Below are 6689 nucleotides of genomic sequence, written 5' to 3' on the forward strand. Positions count from 1 at the left end.
GCTAACTTTATCTCCAAAGGTATTTCATACTCATGTATATGAAAAGTAAATATAAAATATTAAGTCAAATAAGAGATCATTAAGAAATCACTACCAATTTTGGTGACTGGTGGTAAGCTGTGTAAGGGGCTAAGAGCTCTTAATCCATAAAACTTAAGAGACAAAGGTAAGTCTTCACTTATCTTAGTTTGTCAGATAGGCTTAATGGTATTCTAAAAAACCTCTTACAACTAACTCAAGGAAGTCAGCAAAATGTCTGTGCATTTGACAAAGAAAGGTTGCTTTCTAAAACTGTCACCTAGAACTAGACTATGATACTCTGAGACAGGGAAAGGAGCCAATAAGTTTTATGTGTATTTATATACAAAAATATACATGTATTCATATACATATATGCAGGTATATGCATACATGGATGTGTAAATATGAATTATGTACTAAAAGTTGGAAGGAAGGAAGGAAGGAAGAAGAAGAGAACAAGGGAGGGAAGGAGGAAGAAGGAAAGAAGGAACTATTAAGAATATTAGGTCAAAAACCAAAGTTCTCTATGCAGAATTGGAAAACAACAACAACAGCAGCACTGGCATACAGAATTTAGTATACAAAATGAATATTCTATCCAAATAAAGTCTCTGACAGAGAAAATGATAGATTTGGGGAACAAAATACAGAAGTGAAAAAAATTGGCCAAAAAGAAACAAAATGCCACAATATAAAAAGCACATGAATTTCATAAAAACCCACACGACTAACTTCAAAAAGATGCTGAAAGAAAATAACTTTAATATGCAATTGCCAAAAGAAAACACATACGCGCGCGCACACACACACACACACACACACACACACAATTAAAATTCCAAGGAATATAATTATTAAATTTCAAAACTTCAATGTGAAATAGCAATTTGTTTAAGCACCCAATAGAAAGATTTACAAATATGAGGGAACATCATTTCAAGTAAGAGAGTGGTCATGAGAAATAAGAGAGGACAATACTCCAAAAAGAAAGGAGCTCAAGCTGAAATTAAAACAACAACAACAACAACAACAATATAGCCTTAAAGCTGAGCCTAAACATCAATGAAAAGCTGGATTTTCAATAAGAGGCATTTGAGGCATTTCTATAAAAATAAATCTGGAAAGAATAATAACAATAACAAGAGCTGAGCAAAGAATTCAACTTGCAAACACCCCAAATAACATAACACTATGGGGCAATAAGTATAATTATCAAGAAGGAAAAAAAAGACTAATAAAAATAATACTCTCATGTTTAAAAGCTGTTAAGTCAAAAGAAAAAATAATCTGAGGGCAAAACAAAAAACAAAGAGATCTACAAAAAGGCCCCAGTTGGATAAATATTTAAGGGAAATTTAAAGAATCAAGAGAATGGAATCAGGATAAAGATTAATTAATGTTCTAGAGACAAAATACCAGGGATGCTTAGAGAAATGAGTAGAATTAAGAATAGGAGGGTATGGGGAGAAGATAAGGCAATAAGGATAGGGTAAAAAGAGAGTCTGAAAAGGACAATAGTGAGTAAAAATGCAATGGAGGGAAATTCACAAAAAATTATCATAACTTTAAATGTGAATGGGATGAACTCACCCATAAAATGGAAATGAATAGCAGAATGGATTAAAGAGATTCCAAAAATATGTCATGTACAAAAAACACATTTAAGACTAAGAGATACACACAGAGTTTAAAGAGAGGGTTGGAGTAGAATATATTATGCTTTAGCTGAAGCAAAAAAAAAAAAGGCAAGAGTAGCAATCATGATCTCAGAAAAAGTTATGCCTAAAACAGATTTAATTAAAAGAGATAAATAGGGCAACTATATTTTGATAAAAGGTGTCATAGACAATGAAGCAATATCAATACTGAACCAATATGCAGTAAATAGTATAGCATCTAATTTTTTAAAAGGAAAGTTCAATGAATTATAGGTGGAGATAGATAGTAGTACTATAATAGTGGGGGATGTTAATCTTCCCCTCTTGAAAATAAATCTAACCAAAAAACAAATAAGAAGTCAAGGAAGTGAATAGAATTTTTAAATAAGCTAGATATGATAGATTTTGTGGAGAAAATTGAATGGGAATTAAAGAAGAATACACCTTTTTCTCAGCAGTTCATGGTACCTTTACAAAGATTGACCATATATTAAGATATTAAAAAATTATAGTTAAAAGCCAAAATATTAAAAGTATCAATTTCAGATCACAATAAAATAAAATTATATTTCATAAGGGATCATGGAAATATAGATTATAGTTGGATATTAAACACCCAATTTTAAAAAATTGAGTGGGTTGAAGAACAAGTCATAGGAGCAGCCAGTAATTTCATTAAGAGGAATAACAATAATAAAACAATATATCAAAATCTATGGGATACAGCAAAGGTAGTTACCAGAGGAAAATTTGTATCTCTAAATGCTTACATCAATAAAATAGAGAAAAAGCAATTACATAGGCATGACCTACAGGAGGATGTTCAAATCTGATATGTTAGAGTACCTATCCTCATGCGAGAAACAGAGAGAAAAAAAAAAGAGTAATAGCTTACCACCCTTAAACTGGATGAAAAGAATTCTGAATATACAAGAAAGGAAGAAAAAAGATGCAAAGTACAATTCAAATAGAAACTTCTTGAAAGGGGGTGCCATTTGTAATAGGCAAATATCAGAGACTACCTAATTAATATATAGTAGGAGCAAAGCAAGAATTTTTATTGTTGTTGTTCAGTCATTTTCAGTCATGTCTGACTCCTCATGACCCCATCTGGGATTCTCTTTGCAAAGATACTGGACTGCTTTGCCATTTCCTTCTCCAATTTATTTTATAGATAAGGAAACTGAAGCAAACAGGGTTACATGACTTGCCCAGGGTCACACTGCTAGCAAGTGTCTGAGGCTAGATTTGAACTTGTGAAAATGAGTCTTCCTGACTTTAGGGCCAACACTCTATCTACTGGACCATCTAGCTCCCTCCAAAGCAACAATGCCCTACTATTATTTGAAACAGTTTTAGAATTGTTATCCATAGCAACATGAAATAATTTTAATTATTAAATTAATTGAAAGAATTAAAGGAATAATATTGGTAATGCAGAGATAAAATTATCCTTATTTGTAGATGATATGATAGTAACTTAGAAAACCCCAGAGAATCAACAACAACAACAAAAAAACACTAATTGAGAATAGTTTTAGTAAAGTACAGGAATATAAAATAAATGCACAGAAATCATCAGCACTGAACATGGCATTTCCTCTCATTGACAAGAAGGGAGATGGGAAGTGTCATGTTTTCAACCAGAAGGAGGAAATGAATACAATAGGGGGCTGAAGCAGTGGAATTTGAAGCAATGGAGAATAGGGGAATCTCAGAACTTTGCCACCTAGGGGCAAAACTCACCAGAGGAGCAGCTAGATATTTGGAAAAGAAGGGTTCTGTTAAATGTATCTGATATAATCAGAATCATTTGGAGTCTTCTCTCACTCTATAAGGAGAAATCTGTCTGGAAAAAAAATTGCTGTTACTCTGGGACCTGGTGAATATATCCCCTCTATAATTCTCAACCCTACCCCACTCCCACCCACCAACCCAAGACTGGCCTCTGCCTCATCCCTGCTTGGGAAACTGGTGTTACTTATCCTGGGGATTTTCCTACTTTCTTTGAATGTTGATATGTTTGTCTTGCATTTTTATAATGTACTTTTATAATATTTGTCTCTAGATAAAAGTAATAAAGTTTTTATCGCATTTTGATACAGTATTTGCTATAAATGAATGGACCACATTATGGGGAAGGAAAAAACAAAACCCTTAAATAATAGCTATATACTTAACCAAGAACCTATATTGAATCTCTCTCTCTCTCTCTCTATCTCTTTCTCTTTCCCTTTCTGTCTGTCTCTGTCTCTCTCCTCTGCTCTACTTTCCTTTCTTCTGCTCACCTTCTCCCCCTCCTATCCTTTTTCCTCTCCTACTCTTCTCTCTTCCTCTTTTCCACCCCCACTTCACCTGAATAGGGACTTTACTAGCAACAAATACAAGAAATAACAGAAAAGAAAATCTTATTCAAAATAACAAGAGAATGCAAAAATATCTTTGATTCAATCTACTGACACATTCAAAACTCAAATGAATATGATAAAAATGTGACCTCCCCATTGCAATAATCAATTAATTTTAAATCCATGGACAATATAAAGCCTCCTCAAGTCCACATGTTTGTTTGTTTGTTTTTTACACTGCTTTAAGGAGTTTATACTAGATGAAAAGTTAAAAGTAAAATCACAATTGCTTCAAGCTCTTCGAAAAATTTCTAACATTTAGAAATGTCTGTCTTCCTTAATATACATTTATATGAATCTCAGGTAAACTCCTGGGCTATTTGTGACTGAGGTAAAATTCAGGTTACCACAAATATTTGGGTAGAAATCAGCACCACATATTATGGTGTTTGTTGATAGACAAGCACAAGTCATTCAATAAACATTTATCATGCATCTACTATGTATCAAACATTTTACTAACCACTGGAGATTAAAAAAAAAGCAAAACCCTCACAGAGCTAATATAATGGGGGAGACAACAAACAAACAAATATCCACAAATGAGCAATATTCGTGAAAATAGAGAATAATTAAAAAACAAAGGAAATAGAATTAAGAGTGGTTTTGAATAGCTTTTTGTAGAAGATGGGATTTTAGTTGAAACCTTGTCGATATGACACAATTTATGTTATTCTATTATTACTATATATTTAGTATAGGGGAAGTATAGTAATTGAGATATTATTGCCTGAAAAATGTATGAGGATATGACATCATATTACTTACTTTAAGTGTGAATAGATTAATCATTGGACCCTCTTATCCTTACAACAAACTACTTATTTAAAGAATTAAAGAATCATTTAAATAATTGAAAGTGTTTAGCGTATATGATTAGTCCATGCAAAATTGAATTAGAATGATGCTACTACCTAAGTAACTGTAAAAATATAGCACTATAACAAGGAAACTATCAAGGGCATACTTTAGAAAAATGGAAGAAATTATGACAAAATTATTTTGTAGGGGAAAAGGTCTAGAATACCAAGAGAAATAATGAAATAAAGAAAATCGTACTTCCAGAACTTCAATTAAATTCAGAAGTCAAAATATTCTAAATGAAGCAAGAATCAGAAGCAATTAAATTCTGATTACTAAGGACTGAAGAACCTGAAAACGTAATTTATTTGAGGAGGAACACCCTTGTTGTGGGAAAAGTATCTCCTCTCTGAGTTCATGTGGTAAGTAAGTGCTACCAAATATATATTTACCACAAAGCAGACATTATGGAGGTAAAAACCTAGGTTTTATTATTATACTCAAGCATTAGTTCAAGCCTCAGAGAAAACCTGAACTATTGTGAAGATTCTGACAAAGCTTCTTACAGGAAAAATTATATCAAAGTGACCCATAAATAATTCTTTTACATATTGCAACTTTGTACATTCCTCTAATGCCATGAAAGTTAAAAAGAAGATAAATCCATAATCCCATACTTCCTTCAATGTCATAAAAATTGAACAACCTTAGTTAAACAGAGTCATAATGTCATACGTCCCCTAAGATAACAAACTTAAAAATAGGTAAACTAAGTCAGGTTACAGATTAAACTACATTTAAAGGATTCATAATAGGCTGATTGAAGAGGAGGATTTACATGTTGCCTGGGAATCAGGGACAATTGAGATTCTTCCTCTGGCTTTTTATCCAAGGAATATTTAAGGCTGTTAAGTAAATTTTTGCATCCTGTGGGACAGGTTTTTATAGGATAATGTTAATATTTTAAAAGACTTTCACCTAACCAAAAATTGTAAGAATAATAGCCCTGAGTCTCAAATAATAAAAGGAGAATCAAAAATTCCCATAACACCCAATTTGAGATGATTTTTAAAAAGGTGTTGACTATGGAAAATTCAGAAAAGATTGAGAAGACTTGTGTGAATCAAAACAGGGGAAAGTAATACCTTGATGATATTCATAAATGTGAAATGACTTGCCTAAAGGCATATATCTAGTTAAGTAATACAGTAGGAATTTTTATCCAGGTTTCATTCCATGCTCTATCACAGATTTAGAGCTGTAAAAGTCCTCAGAGGTCATCTAATCCAATCTTCTCATAGAAATGAGGAGATGGAGATTCATTGTAGTTAAGCAACTTAAATAATTTCACACAAGTAGTAAGTGGTAGAGCTGGGATATGAGGCCAGATCTTCTGATCCAACTCCGGTCATTTTTGACCCCACTCTGCACTATTTTCCCAAACTTCTAAACTGATAGAGCTAGAAGTATTTTAGAGATGACTAGAGATTAAAGGGGCCATTCAAAAGTAGAGTTTCAGGCTATCACAAATCTAAGAACCCAAACCATTTCTAAGTAAAATGCTTTATTGGAACTGTTTACACCTGATCTGAATTTTTAGAAACAAACATATACAAGCAATGTTATTGCAATCAATGTGGGAAATTTGCTCACCTTCAAAATTACATCTTTTGTGTGCTGAATTATGCCTAGCCCACATTTTTTTTCTTCTCTTTATATATGTAAACTCTCTCTCTCTCTCTCTCTCTCTCTCTCTCTCTCTCTCTCTCTCTCTCTCTCTCTCTCTCTCTCTCTCTCTCTC

Source organism: Vombatus ursinus, unplaced genomic scaffold, assembly GCF_900497805.2.
Source record: "Vombatus ursinus unplaced genomic scaffold, bare-nosed wombat genome assembly UNPS02014812.1, whole genome shotgun sequence".
In the NCBI taxonomy this organism is placed as follows: Eukaryota; Metazoa; Chordata; class Mammalia; order Diprotodontia; family Vombatidae; genus Vombatus; species Vombatus ursinus.